The sequence below is a fragment of the Petaurus breviceps genome, unplaced genomic scaffold (assembly GCF_028583685.1).
Source record: "Petaurus breviceps papuanus isolate PSGF00001 unplaced genomic scaffold, PetGlider_PUasm1.0 90784, whole genome shotgun sequence".
Taxonomy (NCBI): domain Eukaryota; kingdom Metazoa; phylum Chordata; class Mammalia; order Diprotodontia; family Petauridae; genus Petaurus; species Petaurus breviceps.
In genome coordinates this window covers 4,744,357-4,764,765 of record NW_027187345.1, presented here as the reverse complement: position 1 = coordinate 4,764,765, position 20,409 = coordinate 4,744,357, and the positions used below count along the sequence as shown (strand labels likewise).

The following is a 20,409-nucleotide window of genomic DNA, read 5'->3' as shown; positions in this document are numbered from 1 at the left end:
ATATTTGTAATCTCTATAGGCATTGTGAATATGGCATTGCTGATACAAATGGACAAAGGTATTGTAGAAAAGGAAACCTAGGTAAGATATGCAGAGGATAATGTGCCTTGTGTTTCTAGAGAAGCATGAGTCAAGGAATCAGGGTCAATAGTACTTTCAAGGAAAAAGCATGGTAATGCCCCTTCTCTGCACCCTGCTACTCCCCTACCCCCATCTTCCTCTCATGAAATCCATTTCTTCCTTTGCCCTGGTTCTGGAAAATTCTTGAGGCAAAGTACTTATGCTAGTCAGCATATTTACTAATTTGTACTTGGGTATGACTTGGGTATATAAACTCTGTGTCAATTGGTCATGGAGCCTTTTCTTGAAGAAGTTTAGAGAGGAGGGGTCCACTATCTCTGTCCTCTTTAAATAGTCTGGAACTTAGTTAAATGCCAAAGGCTACTAGCAGATTTGCAGGATTTATTACTGGATAGATTCCATTTCAAACACTTTTTATGAAAGAAAGTATCAGTACAAGCCAGCAACACAACATAATTTTAGCACTTTTAATTAACTTGGACAAATTGTTGTTCATCCTTTATTTTTTAGTAGGACCAATGATATCACAGGATGATGTATTGACTTGGGAGTGAATTGGATTTAAGTGATGTAGAGTTGCACAGCATTGTCAACCTCACTCTGTCTTTGAGAGTCATCAAAGTCGAGTGGCAATACAAAAGGCAGAATGACTGGAGATGGTCTGGGATACAGTGGATGTCCTTAGTGTCTTTGATGTTTGAGCAAGCTCTAAGCATTCCACAGCACTTGCTTCAGTCATCTTCATCACAAATTGTTCTCCCTTGCAAATTCCACTGGGGGAAGTCTTCACATGCTTGGGATAGACATCTCCCTAACTCACTGATGGGTTTGAGGTCTGCTCCTTATCCTCAACCTGCTTTAGCCCATCTGTTCAGATTGTTTTTACTAGGGTGTGGCTATTTGCATACTACAGTTTCTTGGAGCTACAGCTGAGAGTTGGGTGATTGACAAGTTACTTATCTCTTGACTTCAGTTTGCCCATCTCTTAATTGAATGATTTGCACAAGATGATGCCTAAGGTTCCTTCCAATTTTAAATTTATGATTCTCTCATTTTTTCATAATATAGTAGTTTCTAATAAGTCAGAGATCTGTTTAAGGAAGTGATTTCAGTTGTTAATGTGTCTGTAAACTTGGATACTATAAATTTGCTAATAATTATTCTATTATAGCCCTCCAGCCTTCAGGTCTCTTAATACATGTTTCTAAGGGTATTTACAATAGTTGGTTATCTTCATAATTTTAAAAGAAAACTTTACCAAATTAAATACACACACATATTTACAAGCATGGGAAACTGGAGATGATTTGATCAAGAGATTAAGTATCTTAAATATTAAATATTGAGTACGAGACTCAATTATTTTCGAGAAAATTAAAGGAGAAAGCTACAATTTAATAATCTCAAGGTCTATATGACTAAATATGGATGTTCAAGAAGGAATCAGCAATTCATTTACTAAAACTTGTCATTTTCTCATGACTGGCTCCCAAGTGCATCTGTTAATTGCTGCTATTCATCAACTATGGGATCTCTGCTCATTGAACCATGTAGAATAACAGCAGGTGCTTATTTTCATGGTGTGACTGATTGTTTAGTAGTGTTGGCTTAGTTACATAGCTTTTAGGGACACATAAAAGGCCCAACAGGAAAACAATTTCCATTTATATGCAAATCAATTGCTCAATCAACAGGCCTTCATTAAGTGCCAACTATTGTACTAGCTAGGTACTGGGGCTACAAAGACAAAAATGAAATCTTACCCTTCAGGGCTTCCATTCAAATAAAGAGCCTAGTCTTTGACCCTACAAGGTAGTCATGGCATGAATTACTAACCACAAGGTGGAGAGGGGTAAGGAATAAGGAGAATGCTAATGAGTTTTGGACACAATTGAGTTTAAGTTGTCTATTGGACATCCAGTTTGAGATATCTGAAGGGTAGTTGGAGGTATGGGATTGGAGTATAGCAGAGAGTTTGGGGGCAGTATAGGTAGATTTGAGAATCCTCAACATAGAGATGGTAATTAAATGCATGGGAGCCGATGAGCTCACCAAGTGAAGTAATATAGAAGGAGAAAAGGACCCAGGACAGAATCCTGAGGAAAACCTATGGTTAGAGGGCATCACCTGGAAAAGAATCCAGCAAAGGAGACAGAGAAGGAGTGGTCAGATAGATTAGAGGAAAATCAAGAGAGTGTAGTGCCCCAAAAACTTAGAGAGAAAAGAGTATCAAGGAGGGGAGAGTAATCAACAGTGTCAAAGACTGCAAAGAGGTCAAAGGAAGTAAGGATTGAAAAAAACCCAATGAGTTTGGCAACTAAGAGATCACTATTTTGGAGGTCATAACTTTGGAGAGAAGTGGAATGATAATGTCAGAAGCTAGGTTCTAAGGAGTTAAGAAAAGAGCAAGAGGAGAGAAAGTAGAAACATCTATTGTAGACAGTCTTTTCAAGGAGTTCAACTAAGGGTGCAGAAGAAATATAGAATAATAATTAACAGGGATGGAAGGATCAAGTGAGGCCTTTTTTCAGGAGGAAAGAGACATGGGCATGTTTGTAGTCAGTAGGAAATTAATCAGTAGAAAGGGATAGATTCAAAATAAATGAAAGAGTATGATGGCTATCATTATAGAATTGCCATTTTACTGATGAGAAAAAACAAGACTTAAGTGGGTTAATTGACATGCTCATTTTATTTGAGGAGTTGTGTGGGATTAGGCTTTTAATTTAGTGTTCTTCCCACCATAGCTGCTATCCTGAATAAATAAGAAGCCACTAAAGAAATCTGCTTCATGGATTTCAGTTCACTACATACATTTCCTTAAAACAATCAATTGACAAGCTTTATTAAGTGTTTACTGTATGCCAGGTACTATGATAAATTTGGGGGATACAAAGGCAAAAGTGAAGCAGTTTGTGCCTCAAGAGCTTACAGTTTAATAGAAGTGTAGTAATAGGTACACAGACAAAGCATGCTTTAAGATGTGAGGCATGTATTAAGATGAAATAGATTTGTCTTGGTGATTTAGCCTGTTCTGGCTAAGCATAAAATTTATTCCTCTATGACCTTAGGAGCCAACAAAACCTACAAAAATGGTGGTTCATGTTCATTTCCAAACTTTTATTAGTCAATAAACATTTATTAAGTGCCTACTTTGTGTCATGTATCGTGTTAAGTACTGTTAAGTGCTGTGTTAAGTAAAGAAAGGCAAAAGACAATCCCTGCCCTCAAGAAGTTTACAATCCAATGGGATTAGACAATATACAACAGGAAGCTGAAAAGTAAAGGAAGCTTAAAAGCAGGGTACGGGAGGGAGGGACAGCTTCCTATCTGCTAGAAGGATGTTCAAGTGAGAAATGAAGAAAGAAAGAAGCCAAAATATATTTCCTTTAGTTCTGCTACAATCATGGAAGAAGAAGAATTATTCTGAAGGAAAACAAGGCAGTAGCTCCAGTCAGTAACTGTTGGTTTGGTTTTATGTTGTTTAGTCACATCCAACTCTTTGTGACACCATTTGGGATTTTTTTATTTGGCAAATATATTTTTCCATTTCCTTCTCCAGCTCATTTTATAGATGAGAAAACTGAGATGAATAAGCTTAAGTGACTTGCCCAAAGTCAAACAGCTAAGAAGTCTTTGAGGCCAGATTTGGACTCATGAAGATGAGTCTTCCTGACTTCATGGGTTGGGATTCTATCCACTGAGCCACAGCCCCTGTCAGTAACTTTGGGCAGCATTTAAAAAATGAAGAGAAACTGGACCTCTAGGTATTTTGTGCTAGAGCTATGTGTTTTGGAAGGAGGGACAATGAATGGATGAGATAAAAACTCATTGTGGTAGAACAGTATGGTTCTTCAGAGTCTGGTTACCTGGGTGCTTTTCCTGTCTATCTGTCTTTCTATTCCCTTCAGTTGAGTGTCTTTGGGAAAAAAAATCTCATGTCATTACATGGTTGAATTGGTTGAAGTCATTGGCACAGAATATGCCAAGGAGCTGAGTGAGGATGACATTGTGAGAGAGACAGAAATAGCTGCACCCTCAACAAATATCTTAAAATCTTTCTCTATTTTCTCATGTGTGTTTGGGTCAAAAACCACTGGACCCTAGCACATTTAGGACAAATTGGGATCAGATAATGCATGATCCATCAACAAAATGGCCATAGACCTAGTGGTGATGCTTATTTTCCTTTCTCTGGCCAATAAACAATCCCCCCAAATCTGTTTTTGTACTTGAGCAGATGCTGAAAAATCCCTTGAGAAGCACAGCTTGTAGATAATGACATTTTACTTTCACTTACTCTTTAATCTCCCACAGAGCAAAAATAAACACAGTGTAGACTCCTCTCTTAAAACCTGAAACTCAACTTGTTTGAAAATCCCCAAACTATGACTCAGCCACAAAATAATCAGACAATCATGTGCTCATGTGCTTACGTGTTTTTCTCTGATTAGATAATAGAATACCACTCATTTACATGTTAAAATATATTTGTTTGGATTATAAATTATTCCTTTATGATTTCTTCACTATTACAAAATATTATTTCTATGCTGTCAAATTATATTTATGGTTACATCATCTTTATGGATTTCTTTATGGATTATGGATTTACCTCCTTCATCAACTCACTTCTTCATGTAAACATATAAGCTAAACAAACATAAATGGCTCCTAGGTCCAAGACTTTGGGGGATGGGGTAGAGTGAAACATCTTTCCTGATAATATTGTACTTTTTAAAAGATCACCACCACACCAGATCTATAGTATAACACTAATAATGTATATAAATAGGGTTATCACTCAAATAGATATGAAAGATATTTTCTTGAGAAACTTTTCTTTCCCAAATAATTTACATTAAAAAATTGAAGATGTGGGAAAAACAAAAAGTCTTCAAATGTGGGTGTTACAAAAAAAAATAAACCAGTTAGTTGATGGAGTTACCATCTACTGCTATTCAAATGGTTATTAGACCTTTTATATATATATTTTTATATATATATATGTATATATATATTATCTATCTATTTAACTTCCTGTTTATTCTTGCCATTTTTGTTCTTTGTAGCACTGTGGGGTACTAGAGTATCACGTAATTCTACATTCCACATAGGAACCATGACCATTGGCTCCTGTGGTTTCTCGGGAAATCAATAAGCCAGTATTCTATAACACTTCTATTGTGATTCAGGCCTAGGCTTGACACCAATTATAGATTATCCTAGTTTTGTAGTGTCATACTTGTAAACGACCTTCTCATTTTAAAATAAAAAAATTTACCCTATCTGTATTTTCATCAGTATAGAGATCTCTTAACGAGGAATGACCTCCATATATAATGACTTATTTGATAATACTGCTTTTGATAATTTGATACTATTATTCTTATTTCCTAATAATTTTCTTTTATAACTTTAAAGTTATTTTATTAGTATTATGTTCTAAAAATAAAAGTAACATTATTATTATTTTTTTTTTTTGCTTTTTTTGGAGGGAGGAAGGCAGGACAATTGGGGCTACATGACTTGCCCAAGGTCACATGGCTAGTAAGTGTTAAGTGTCTGAGGCCGGATTTGAACTCAGGCCCTCCTGACTCCAGGGTCAGTGCTCTCTTCACTGTGCCATCTAGCCACCCCTAAAAGTAACATTATTAATGGCTGATTTTACCTTTTATTCCTAAATATAAAGTAAAAATTTTAAGATAACACAAAATATATAAATTTTTACCTAAACAGAGGATAATTTTACATGTCCACATAAGCATATGTATATAGAGACACATAGGTATGTATGTCAAATGTGTATTTGTATCTATGTCCATGTTAATCTATATATATGTACATATGTTTGGAATATTGAACAATGATCATTTTAATTCTCTAAAATTAATTTCACTCAGCTCATCTTTTTAATACATTCTTATATTGATGTCCTATCTTTCTGAATTTTAGAAAAAGACAAACACTGAAGAATCAAAATTGTAGGTTAATTAAAGAATAATGGAGAGGTATATGATGTATGAAAGTAGCCTGAAGTTTATTTCTAAGACCCATGTGCCAGAAATGTCATAATGGTTGTAACTGAGGAAATACATGATCTGAAAGAAGGTGGGCCAGCCATGTGGTGAGGGCAAAGGATAAGCCAAGATTGATATTGTGTGTTGCATTGGGAACCATGAAATGTGAAAGACCTAGAGGACAATCTCATATATTTTTTGAAGACTCTTGGGAAGATCTATGGAAAAAATGAGCAAGAGCTGCACATGAAGCAGTTGTGATTTTCTCTGATAGAGGGAACAACCACGTTAAAATGATCATGATCATAGATCCATTGAAATTTTTCTCTTATTCTGTACATGCAAGTTCTTAATTTGTCAAGATTATAATGCAAAAGAATCTAAATGTCTGGCCTGTGTTAACTTTTCTGTTTCTTGCAGCCTTCACCCAAAACAATGGCCCAAATATCTGAGGCTGCGGATCTTGAGAGAATTACTCATAATGTCATCTCTGTGAAATAATTGCTAATAAGGATCCATGTGCTTGGTTTTTGAAACACCTTGCATGTCTCCTAGATATTTCTCCCTTTCCATGCACTACTACGATTCACAGTTTTGTTCCATACAATCTTTTCAAACCCCTTTAGCACTTTAATGTTTTAAATTTTTTCATTATTAAAGTTTTCATATTTTTCCCTCTTCCATGACAGTACTATAATCCCTTCGATAAAATACCACCAATACCATGTATGAGTCATCTTCATTGCAAAATCAATTGTTTTTCCTTCATATTGGACTTCAAAATTGAATCCTGTGTGCCCTGTGGTTTAAATTCAATACATGCTTTCCAAGCATCCCACTGGTGTTTTGTTAGTGGCTTAGCTAATAAACTTGTATCTCTCCTCCCAAGTGATATTATTGAAAGCTTTAAGATCAGCTTTCCTGCTTGAATTTGTGCTTTTTTTATATGAAACTTATGCTTGGGACCCAAGAATACTTAAATGTCTTTTCACTTAGCTCTTTGGTTCAAGCTGGCTAGATCAAAACTTTAGATTCAGACACATAAGGAATTCATGTCAGCTTTGGGGAGCTTGTTTAAGTAGAATAAAGGAAAAACTGGGGGGGGGGTTGACTACCTTCTCCCATTATTTACCTTGGGCTGGTCAGGTGGACAGGAACAAGTCCACCATACCAAACTTCCTGGTGAATTATGGTTTAATACAAAGAGCCTTGGGCACATGGAATCAGAAGACTTGAGTTTGAACTCCAGCTTAACATTGGTATTTACGACTTGTATGACTTTCTCATTTAAGCTTCCAAAGTCCCTATTCCCTCACTGTAAAATAAAGAAATCAGAATAGTGGCAGAGCAACTGAGGAATCAGAAAGTTTTGGGATCAAATCTCAACTCTGACACAAGATATGTGAGTCTGGGCAAATCACTCATATCTCTGGCCCTTGATTTCTTCATCTGTTAAAAAAGATTCCTTGGACTAAATAGCCTCTAAGTTCCCTTCCACATTTAGATCCAATGACCTAGCTTTTAATATTTTTTCATCTTTATCTCCTTCAATAAGATAAACTTCTCTTTTCTGTTTTCCTTCCTTCCTTCCTTTTCCCCACCTATTACTATGTATATAATACTTGACTCTCTTGTTTATAGTGTTTGAATTAGGTGGTTATGTGAAATGAGATGCTGCTGTTGGAAGTGGTTGGGGGGAATAAGGAATGGCATCTTATGAGCTTAACTGAGTTGGGCAGCTAGGTGGTACAGTGGATAAAGCTTTGCACCTAGAGTCAAATTTGGCTTCAGACACTTACAACCTGGGCAAGTTACTTAACCTGTTTGCCTCAGTTTCTTCATCTCTAAAATGGGAATAATAATAGCATCTATTTCCCAGGATTGTTTTAGGAATCACATGAGATAATTGTAAAGTGCCTGGCACATTTTAAGTGCTATATAAATGTTAGTTATTATTATTACTTGGTTGATATTTTTATTATTCCAAAGAATTGAAAGAATTTCATGGGTATGCATACATTTGAGGATCTATGGTTGAAGCAAACACAGGGATTATGCATTTCAAATAAAACAGAGCAGCTATTTTGTAATGAATGGCTACAGAGCATAAAGAGGGCTGACAACGTAGAAAGTAAGATAACTACCTTGGACTTGACCCCCAAAAGGCCAAAAGGTTAGCCATTTATATCCCATATAGAGAATCTATATTCTTGCTTTGGGCCTCAGATTCTGTAAAGCCAAGCATGAGCAGCTTTCCAGAAGAATGCTACTGGGGCAGCTAGGTGGTGCAGTAAGTAGAGCACCAGCCCTGGAGTCAGGAAGACCTGAGTTCAAATCCGGCCTCAGACACAACACAAAAACTAGCCATGTGGGCTTGGTCAAGTCACTTAACCCCAATTGCCCTCCAAAAGGCAAAAAAAACCCCTCCCCAAAATAACCCCACAAGAATGCTACTGTGAACACCTTTTAAGGTTCTGATTACATAGTATAGTGAGCACTCCATTAATTCAATAACAAATCAGAGCAAAACATTCACAGTAAATCAAGGTATAGCATTCACAATTTTACAACTTATCACAGATAATGAAAATATAGCATTCACAACAACTTATCACAGAAAAAGGCCACATAGTTTTCACCACAGTGGTCACACGGTTTTGAACAAAGTATAATCATTTAGTCAATCAATCAGTAACTCAATCATTCAATCATCCTTAAGGAGGCTTGCCTCCTTAAAGGTCACAAAATACAATAGTCAAAGTTCTCCACTCATGGGGCACACTAAGTTAAAATATCAGTCACTACTCAGTACTCTCTTAAGGGGTAGTATAAAATACAGACCATCTACCCCTCAGTCACAAACAAGTTATAATCTCAGTCAGTACACAGTATCAAAGTAAAGTCTTCTTTCAGATTGACTTGGGGTAGTCTCTCAGATTCCCTGTATCCCTTTCCATGCCCAGCTCCTACCTGCATTCACCAAACTGTCACCTGGATTCAAAGGCAGATAGCTCCCAGTTCCTTTTCTAGCTCTCTGTGCTATTCCTGTTCCACACTGAAGCTTACAGTGTCCAGTCCACCTTAAATCTTTCATAGTCTCTGTTCTCGGGAAGTCAAGGCTTAACAAAGTCACAAACAGGCCCATTCAAAGTACCAGTATCACAGTCATGCTTCCTCAGTCTTTCAGCAGGTCCCAGGAGAAGGTGGTAGCTCCCCAGCAGAAGCTCCAGCTGGTTCCTAGAATCAAAATCATTTCACCCAGGTTCCCAAAATCAAAACTGATCTCTCCAGCCTGGGCCTTTCCTCTTCAGCCTCCTCAGCAGCAGCTGCTTCTGCCTCCATGAAGCTTATCCCAAGGAGTTCTGACTGTCCCTCTCTGGGGCTTTTCCTTATATACAGTATTGCTCCTCCCTTTTCAGCCTCTTCCTGTTATATCAACAACAGGTGTTCATACCTTTTGTTTCTTTAACAGAGGCTTAATTTGAACTAGGTGCTAAGTACCTCTTAGCCTTCCGATACAAAGGGATCAAATTACATTACTATTACAGATTCTTTCTCCCAACCTTTTTTTCTGCCTTTTTCCCCCTTTCCTTGACTACTCCTAGCTCCTTTAAGGATAAATTCTTCTTAGGTCTTAAATGTCTTCCCTATCAAAGCAACAATCTGATAGAGAGAAACAACTTCAGAGGAATGAGTGAACCAGCATTGAGTTTTATATCCCTGCCAGATTTAAGTTTTATGAAGTCATGGACCATCTTTGATATAAACTTTGCATGTTTCCCAGCTCTTAGCATAGTGCTGTATACCAAGAAGGCACTTAATAAATGTTATAAATTTGTTGAATGAATGTAAGAATGATCTGTACCCATGGAATGTTATTATGATTGTCAGTAGTTACACAGAATATTAGAGGTCAGAGATAAAGAATTTTATAGTTCTCAAGTAGGAAAGGGTCCCAGATGCCATCTAGTTCAACCCCCTGATTATAAAGATGAGGAAACCCAGAAATGTTAAGTGACTTGCTCAGGACCATCAGCTAGTAGGATCATATAGTGATAGAATTTGAAGTCATATCCTCCTGACTATCCACTATGGCAATCTACCTCCTATGCCATCTAGTCCGATTTTTACCTAAGGAAAAATCTATATAAATTGACCAATAAGTAATCATCACATATTTGTAACAAAACCTCCCATTAGAGGAAATCTACTAACTCCTGATGAATCATATTCCAATTAGCTATATTCAAACAGCTCTGATTTTTAAGGAGTTTTCTTTACATCAAAGCAGATATCAGGTTTGATAAGAAATCCTTGGTCATTTGATAAGTCCCCAGTCAGTATGATGAAATATGTGATGAAATCACAGTACATCAACTTTGTTTGAAAGACTACTTTCAATGAAGCATATATGATACTTAATCTTTTATTGGAAAGATATCAGGAATGTCTGTCCAACAATCAGTGACCATTATAAAACAGTCAATATGTGCTAGGTGCTGTGCTAAAATTCTGGAGATACAAAACCATAAGTGAAATAGTCCCTGCCCTCAAGGTGTTTATTTTTTAATGGGGGAGACAACATATACACATGTGAGTATATACTGAATATATACATTTAGCAGCTGTAAGGAACAGAAAAAGTTTCACAAAGAAAGATACTTGAGTAAATCTTGAAGAAAACGAAGAATTCCGAGAAACACAAATGAGGAGGAAGTGAATCCTAAGCAGGACCTGAAGAGTTGTATCGCAGAATAACCAGTAGGCCAGTATCTCTGAAACACAGAATATCAGGAAGGGAGTAAAGTGTAAGGAGATTGAAAAAGTAAGAATGAGTCAAGTGAGCTTTAAATGTCAAATGGAAGAATGTATATTTTATCCCAGTGGTAACAGGAAGTGACTGACATTTGTTGACATTGGGTGACATGATCAATCCTGGGCTTTAGGAAAATTGATTTGCTGGCTTTGTGCAATATGATTTGAAGTGGGGAGAAAGTTAAGGGAGTGAGAACAAAAAGGAAGCTATTTATAAAAACCCAGGTCAGACATGGTGAACTAGGCCTGAACTAGGTGGCTTTGTGATTGAAGAGGAGGTCAAGCATGTGAGAGGGTATTGTAGAGATAGGAGTAACAGCATTTGACAGCTGGTCAGAAAGGTGGAGGGGCAAGCACTTGAGGCTCACACCAGGGTTGTGAATATGAGTGCCTGGAGGGATATGGTTACTCTTGATTGTACCACAGGAAAGTTTTAAAGAGGAGAACATATAGGGCTAAAGATAATGAATTCTATTTTGGATATGTTGGCTTCAGGACACCTTCATGAGGTACAAATTTCTGAAATATTTAATACATTGTCAGTGATACAGAAATGCTCAGGAAGCAGACTGGAGCTGAATATTTTACAGTCCTCTATGTGGAGAAAATTGAACACCTGAGAGCTGATAATGTTGTCAAGGTGGGGGCAAGTTTGAGAGAAAATAGAAGAGATCTCAGGAGAGCAGCTTGGAGATAGAACTGAGGTTAGTGGAAGTAGCAAAGACAAAGAAAGAGTGAATGGACAAATAAGAGGAGAACCAGGAAAAAGCTGTGTCTTTACCAAACTAGAGGAGAGGGTATAGTGGGTGCCCAAGAGTGTCAGATGTAGCAGAGAGATTAAGGAGAAATGAGGTCAGAATAGATCATACTATTTGATGGTTAGCAGGTTATCAGTCTGGTCAGTTCTGTTATGACATTTGTTTCAAAAACACAAATTTGTTCAATATAAATTTTTTTAGTATAACATGAATATGGAGTTGTCATATATGTACTTTCTTTTTCAAGAAATAGCAGATATGTAGAAAACCGCACTTCATAAAAAAATCACAAGCTATAACATTTCTGATTTCCATTTCTGTAAGCAAACTTCAGGTCTTTGTCAAGGTAGAGGGAGATTTATTGTGTATATTCTAATGCTCTAGGAGCTGTGGGCAGAGGAGGGCTGAGGACTGATTCTTCTCTACTCCTACCACCTTCCACCTTGGTCTCATGCCTGGGTCAGAAGTTTTAGCCAGCCCAATTTGCTTGAAATTTTGTCAGTTTAGGCAGCAGCTTGATGTGCCATACAGTACAGTGGACAATTTATTGCTATATTTATCTATTTTTAACCTTTCAGCATATATAAATCTGTGCCACCTTTTTTTAAAATTAGGTTCCTATCTTTTTTATAATATACTGCCGAAGTTTTAAAAAATTAATTTATTTTTAGTTTTCAACCTTCACTTTCACAAGATTTTGAGTTCAAAATTTTCTCCCCATCTCTTCCTACCCCACCCCAAGACAGTTTGCATTCTGATTACCCCTTCCCCCAACAAAGTTTTTGAATGTTGTACCCCAACTCCATTTTGCCCATAAGCCCTGTTTTTTTTAATTGTACAATTTTGGATAGCATTGTGTTTTTTAAAAACTCATGCTACATTATAGCATAACTGAATATAATTTGAGAAAGAACAGTTTCATTTGGAAGTGAAAGTCTGTGGAGGTCCACAGCGGTGGGGATGGAAGGAGGAAGCCGAGCTTGAGCGGGAGGCCGAGCCAGGAGCGGCTCTCCTAGCTCCCCCTGGGCTCCGGACCTCGCTGGAAGGAGAGCGTTGCTGCCTCTGTCTGGCACCTGAAGTCATCATGATGGCTGTGACCTAAATTCCTTCAGGAATCCCCGGGGTCATGGCCCAGCAGCACCCTGGGGAAAGGAAGTTATACAGGGCACCCCACAGTGGCTCTTGTGTCTGGACTCCAGGGCCCACTGTGGGCCCCCACAAACTTTCATTCTCAGGATTTGGGGATTCGGTGGAGGCTGCACCCAATGGTACCTATTGCCTTACTAGACATCCTTGTTCCACAAATACACCACCCCAGAGCCCCAGTTGCCAATCAGATCCAAGCCAAGGTGCTCCCAGGGACCCAGGGCCCTCCAAGAAAGGAGAAGATCTCGATCAGACTGAAGCATCTTCAGATGAGGAAACGGGAGTGGACAAGGAGCTTTCTCGGGACAATGGGGCTGGGGACCTGGAGGACAGAGACTCTTCCATCCCAACTATACCATCATTGGTCTGTAACTGTCCAAGAGCTCCTAGTGTTCTTGAGGGGCCTTTCTCCGAGGGAGGAGATGGCTCATTTAGTAATTTTTGCACCTACTGTACCTCCCCAGCCCTGGGAGAAGATGAAGATGATGAAGAAGGGCCCTCCAGGGTTCCCAGTGACCCTTCTCCTATGCCCAGTGGAAGGAAGCCTCCACCCAGGAGGCAGAGGCATCGCCTACCAATCAAAGAAGAGCTTAGGGAGGGTGGTCGAAGGGACCCCCGACCCTCTGGTCGACACCGGCCTGGCCAGAAACGTAGCCAGGCAGACCAGTGTCGGTATTTGGTGGCATGGGGGTCAGAGGAACTGTATAGACTTGGACAGAAGGGGTTCTGGTGGCTGATTGAGTTGTTGGTTTTAGTGGGGGAGTATGTGGAAACTGGTGGGCACCTTATCTATTCTTGCGGACAGCTGAAAGGCAGTGATCTGGACCTGCTTCGAATATGGGTGGGAAGCTGGGTTGGGCAGTTGGGGAACTGGGCTCAGATGGGGTTCCTGTGTGTATGCCGGGGACTTTGCTCCGGGGCAGGGATTTTTTCCCACCTGTTATGACTGCTGTGTGCTGTGCTAGTCTTGGTCCTGGCTTTGCTGTTGGGCTGTCTTCAGCTGACCTGGAGAGTCTTGGTGTACATGGGAGACCGATTGGGCTTGAGGGCTCAGGCCACCTGGCTCCTCTCCAGGCTGCATTCACCCACTGTTCACCGATGTTGGACTCATCTCAAAGAGAGCAGGACATGGCAATGCTTGCTGGGGCTGGTGCAGAGGGGTTGGCTGGAAGCACCCTGGGTCAAGCAGAGGACCGACAGGCAAGGGGATGGGCCAGCATCTAGTGGGCGATACTACCAACCTGGAGAGGATGTGTCTCGACTTTTGGCTATGGCTGGGATCCCAGAAGATGAGCTAAACCCCTTTCAGGTGCTAGGGGTAGAAGCCACGGCATCAGATGTGGAACAGAAGAAGGCATATAGGCAGCTGGCAGTGATGGTTCATCCTGACAAGACCATCATCCCAGGGCTGAGGAGGCCTTCAAGGTGTTGTGGGCTGCCTGGGATATTGTCAGTAACCGTGAGAGACGGAAGGAATATGAGATGAAATGGATGGCAGAGAGTGAGCTGAGCAGGTCAGTGAATGAATTTCTGTCCAAGCTGCAGGATGAACTCAAGGAGGCCATGAATACTATGATGTGCAGCAGGTGTCAAGGGAAGCACAGGAGGTTTGAAATGGATCGAGAGTCTCAATATGCTCGATATTGTGCTGAGTGCAACAAGATGCATCCTGCTGAGGAAGGTGACTTCTGGGCAGAGTCAAGCATGTTGGGCCTCAAGATCACTTATTTTGCCATGATGGATGGAAAAGTATATGACATCACAGAATGGGCTGGATGCCAGCGTGTGGGGATTTCCCCAGATACCCACAGAGTCCCCTATCACATCTCATTTGGGTCTCAGGTTCCTGGGCCTGGTGGGCGACAGAGAGCCATTCCAGATGCCCCTCCAGCTTCAGTTGCTGACCTTCAGGATTTCTTCAGCTGGATCTTTCAGGTTCCCCCAGGCCAGATGCCCAATGGAAATTTCTTTGCGGCTTCCCAGCCTGGCCCTGGGGCCACCCCACCCTCCAGGCCAGACAGTTCCACAGCACCCAAAGGTTCAGAAGCCAAACCAAAATGATGGAAAAAAGTGAGGAGGCCCTTCCAGCACTGATGCCCTGTCTCTTCCTCTTCTCCACTCTCCCCAGCTCAGTGTCAGGGAGTCATAAGGGCTGTGTATAGCATAGGATGGAATTTTTTTTTTTAATTTTCAATATTTAAAAAGTTTCAAGCAAAAAAAAAAAAAAGAACAGTTTTATTTGAGGCAGAAGCTAGATTTAAAGGCATGAAGACAGAGAAGAGAAAGTTGAGGCCCAATCTAAAAATGACATTTTCAAGGAATTTTGGTTGAGAAAGAGAAGAAAATGGATATCCCTAATATGGGCAGTTAGGTGGCACAGTGGATAGAGTGCCTGGCCTGTAATCAAAAAGGCTAAACTTCTTCAGTTCAAATCCCATCTCAGACACTTACTAGCTATGAGACTTTGGGCAAGCCACTCAACTCTGTTAGCCTCAGTTTACTCATCTGTAAAATGAACTGGAGTAAGAAATGACAAACCACCCTAATTTCTTTGCTCCCTAAAGCAAAAAACGCAAATGGGGTCACAGAGTCAAAGACAATTGAAAAACTACTATATAACAATAATCATGGGGATTATGTCATGAATAACCTTGAGTTTGGGATTCTTGATTTCTAGAGTTGGACCCCAGGGTCTAAAGAAAATTTTTTTAATAGCACATTTCTTGGAGGATTAAGAGAATAACCAACAATATTTTTGTTCTGCTAAAAGACTAAAGCCAGATCATAAAGATCCAGGAAATCTGTATCTCGTCAGCCCACCCTGACTTTGCTGTGAGTTGCTCAGAGGATATATGTCAAAGATAGCTTGGATGTATTTGTTTACAGGAAAGGGTCTACCTTTCCAAGCAGTCCAGTGCGCTTAGTGGGGATATTCTGAGTGTTTTGTTTTCTATGGCTGTCCGATTCGAAATACTCTTGTTGTAGATTGTGTTCCTGTTACTGATTGGGGGGAAGTATATCATCAGGACAATTTATATATCGGAGTTGAACTTGGACAAATCTTCAGCCTAGAGAGGCCAGAATGTAATTACAGAAAGTAAAAGGCAGTTAATTACGTGTTATTTTTAATTTAGTTGTTTCAGGCATCTCTAACCTTCAGCAACCCTTTTTGTGGGGTTTTCTTGTTAAAGATGTTGGAGTGGTTTGCCATTTCCTTCGCCAGCTCATTTTATAGATGAAGAAACTGGGGCAAACAGCATTAAATAACTTGCCTAGGGTAACAGCTGGTAAGTGTCTCAGGATGGATTTGAACTCAAGTCTTTCTGACTTGAGGCTTAGTATTCTATCCATTTTGCTACCTTGCTGCCCCTAATGAACTATTAAATTAACTGTTAAGATGCAACCACTGCCTGGAGATCTTTTACACAAGTTTCTTGATTGAATTAAAAGGAGAGGTTGAGACTGGTTAGCTAAAAGTTGACCACATGCCTGAAGGTTTTTCAGTAGGAAATTGTACTAGTCTAGAAATTAGTTTGTGTAGTCTTGGAGCTTGAGAAAAAAAATATTGCAGACTTTGTGTGATCCCTGTGCCTATTATAGAAGGCAGCATGGGAAAGGAAGAAATTTCTCTCCCTCACTCCCTCAATGGTCATGGTATTTGGCAGTGGAGTTAGTTGCTTGCCTAATAGGACACACCCCTCTCAGCAGTTCTAGGGTCATTTAAGTTATTCATTCTGAGAGAGTTTGATTTCATTGCTGAAATATGTCCAGCAGAGACATAGAGTGGAAGTCATTCCTAATCTCCTCTAATTCATTCAATCAGTGGACTTGTTCACATTTGTAAAGGGGTCACTATAATATTTGCATCTTCACAGTTTCCTTCCTTATACGGTCTTTATTTTCCAGTTACATAATGGGATTTTGAAGTTGAAGGGGAGGATGGAGGGAGAGAATTGATCCAAGACCAATTACCCTACATTGTTATGCGGTATTACTAGGGAGGGCAGAATCAAAGAAATAAAATTGACTCTTTCTAAGTACCCTTTATTGAGGGAAGGAGAAAAGAAAAACATTTATTAAAAGCTACAATATATTAGACACTATACTAAGCACTTTGCAAATATAATCTCATTTGATCCTTGTAACAAACCTGGGAAGTAGGCCCTATAATGATTCCCATTTTATAATTAAAGAAACTGAAGTCAAGTGAATTGCTTAGTGTCTCACAACTATTAAATATCCCCTAAATATCCCAAAATAGCTTAATTTGAATTTAGATCTTTCTGACTTAGGGCCCAGTGCTCTATATCCACTGTGCCACCTAGCTGTGTTAGTGACTTACTGTTTTACTCCAGGTATGGCCTGAACTTCCGTCATCTCAAAATCTCCTTTTCTATGATTTCTTTTTCAATATAAGTGGCTAGAGCTTAGTGTTGTTTCTGGGACCACTTCAGCAAAAGCTATTTTTCAGTATAGCCTCACCAATTCCTATATACTGATCTTTGTAGAGTTATTGCTTTCTTAAAAACTAAAGAAAAGAAAATAAAAATTCATAAACTTCAGGTAAAGCCTAGCAGTTATTTAATAGCTGAAAAGTATCAAGAAATCCTGTAGTTTGTAGATAGTCATGACACCCCACACTGGCTGTTGAAACAACCCTAAGGACTCCAGCAGGAGTAATTCAGATTACAAGTGAAGTCATTACTGGGATGCCTGAGGGGGAAAAAAAAATAATGTGAACAGCAAGATAGTGCTTGGCAGTAACTGTAGAGTCAGGACTTCCCTCTGAAACTTCCAGCAAGTACCATACATTTAATCAATTCATAAATAACAGTTAAGTTTATGTGATTATTTCTGCATGCCTTAGGTCTATAATTTCTTTATATGTGGATATGTGTGTATCAGTTTTCCATCTAGGGTATGCCTGAGTTTACTTTTTCCAGGCCAGAATTCAGGTACGACCAATTAAAATTTCTTGAAAATATGATCATTGAATAGAAGGATAATTTTCAGGGATTCTTCTGAAAAGAACAAAGTTGCTTTGGAGGAAGGATCAAAACCATAGACCAGCTTATTATAATGATGCTAATTCTCTTTTGTCGGTCCAGGGAAAAATAGCAGATGAGTAGAAAAGCCTGAATTTAAGGAAAATAAGTGATCTAGGAAGTGCCTTCTCTTAGTTCTTTCTTGTGGAGGTCATGTTGCTTCCCATTTACACAGTATTTTGTAGGTTGTTAGCATATTCTTTCTCCAATTAGAAGTAAGGGCAGGCACCATTTTTAAAGCTTTCTTTATATCCCCAGAACTTAACTAAATGCCTGATACATAGAAAGTGTTTAATAAATGTTTGTTGACTTATTGATGGATAGATTTAAAGGGGGAGGGAACCCTAGAAATTATTTGGTAAAGCGCCTCATTTGACATTACAGAAACTAGAAGGAGACTGAGAGCTAACGGGCCTTGACCAAGATTGCCCAGTTACATAAAAAGCACAGCCATCATACAAAACAAATTAGTGTTGTAGGGACATGCTTAATTCTATAACAGCAAATCACTCTGGTCTGGCTAAGACCAAATTGGACCCTCTTGTTTTCATGTTAGTTTCTTAAATTTTTGTTTAATTTTATTTAAGCTTATTTTATTTTTCTATAAATTAAAAATAAAATTAATTTAAAAAACCTGCTATGGCAGGGAGTCATAGAATTTTGGGTTAAAGGATATATGTTAACCCAGTTTTTATAGTGATTTTATCAGGGTCCCTTGATTTGGGTGCCAGGATGCTATGACCTATGATAAAAGCTTTTCAAGAGTAGGAAGGGCTCAAAAGGGGCTCTAAAGAATCCAACTGACCTTTTAACAGTCATCACCCAAGCCTTATATGTTCTCCATATTTATAAAACCTCAGGCAGGCCCTATGACTCTTACCATTATACTCATTTATAGCAACCCATCTGGGAATCCTTTTGTAATAGAGTGTCAGACTACATTTAAATAAAGAAAAGGAACTGCAGGCTAATTAATAATTTCTTTTATTTGAAGAACATGTTTTAAAGGAAGTTTCAAATAATAGATTTCTACATTTTATATAGTTCAAAGTCAGAGAATTAAGTGGAAAAAATGTAACACTTTCTTCTTTGGTTCCCTAACCCTCCCTTTCCAAGCCAGAGTATAAAGTCTTTGTCCCTTTTCTATTTGATAGAAGACAACACCTTTACTCTCAATTTTGTCCCAATTTCTCTGCTGTACAACCCACTTATGCATTCCCCCAGAGAAATTTCTTTTCAAGGCAGCAAGTATCATTCTTTAAAATTTTATTTCTACCAGTCACCTTTACTTCACTGTGGATAATCAGATTAATTTCCTGGAAATAGCCCTACTTTCTGTTGTTGCAGTTGTGTATGGCCCAGAATGATGATTTTGATACCAGGTTAGTCTTTAGCTCACAGTAGGAGAGGGCTAAAAAATACCAAGATAAATGTAAACATTTATAGGACTTTAAATGCTACCTTCATTAAAATACCTCCTATTTTCCTGAATTTTGAAAAAGACTTTTTAGCCAGTGCTAATGTGAATGATTTGTTCTGTCTGTGTTGTATACACCCTTGATTGATCTGTTTTTTGTGTGTTTCATTTTCTCCTACTTAATTAAAAAAACATTTATTTCTGTAGTTTAGTGCTTTAAGGTTTATAAAACTTTTAAAAAGTGCATATTTGATACAAAGAACAACATGGTATTATGAGTACCAGTTTTGGAGATAGAGATATGGGTTTGAGCCTGACTGTCATTTGACCTTCATGCAAGTTGCTTAAATTCCCTATCCTCTAGTTCCTTCTTTTGTAAAATGGGAAATAGTAATTCTTTTATTAACTGACTCAGTTACTCAGTTGGAATCTCACAATTGGAAGGTACTTCAGGGTTACCTGGTCCAACCCATACCTGAATAAGAATCCCTTCTCTAAATAGCCATTAACCCCCCTTGTGAAGATTTCCAGTGAGGATAACTCATTCCCCTAAAGCTAAGCAACCTATCCTATTAATTTTCATTTACAGAATTATAGCAGCCCTTTGATATCATCTTGCAAATATTCTTATAGGTAAGCACTATTCTCTTACTTAATAGGCAAAAATAAGAATGTAGTCATCATCAATAAAACATGAACCTTCTATAGACAAAGTAAGTAATTTCTTATTTTTGTTCTCAACATTTAAAAATCATATCTGGGTGATATGGACGATAGGATTTTTATAAGTCATATCAAATGCCTTGACAGTTCAAAGAATTTCCCAAATTGTATCAGTTTGCTATCATGATCAGAAAAGCAGGAAGATAGATGGATAAATAAAGCTTTTATTAGTGCTCTCTATGTGCCAGGGGCAGTGTGGGCCAAGAATGCAGTAGCTATTTACATTGACCCAAGTGACATCAGTCTCTGTCTTAGTCTGAGACTGCAATTATATAAAAATTGAGAACTGAGATATCTAGGCTGGTGTTTAGGCTTGTTTTCTATATTGCAGCTATAAAATTATCTGTGAATTAGGAGAGAAAGCTGAGTGAGATCTTTCTTTGGCAGGGCAGTGTGCCTTCGGT

General features: G+C 38.7%; 1 pseudogene; it reads left to right on the top strand.

The window, feature by feature from the left end:
• The first annotated feature begins 12,699 nt into the window (after window positions 1-12,699).
• Window positions 12,700-15,017, top strand: LOC138147342 (dnaJ homolog subfamily C member 14 pseudogene; annotated as a pseudogene).
• Window positions 15,018-20,409: the final 5,392 nt, after the last annotated feature.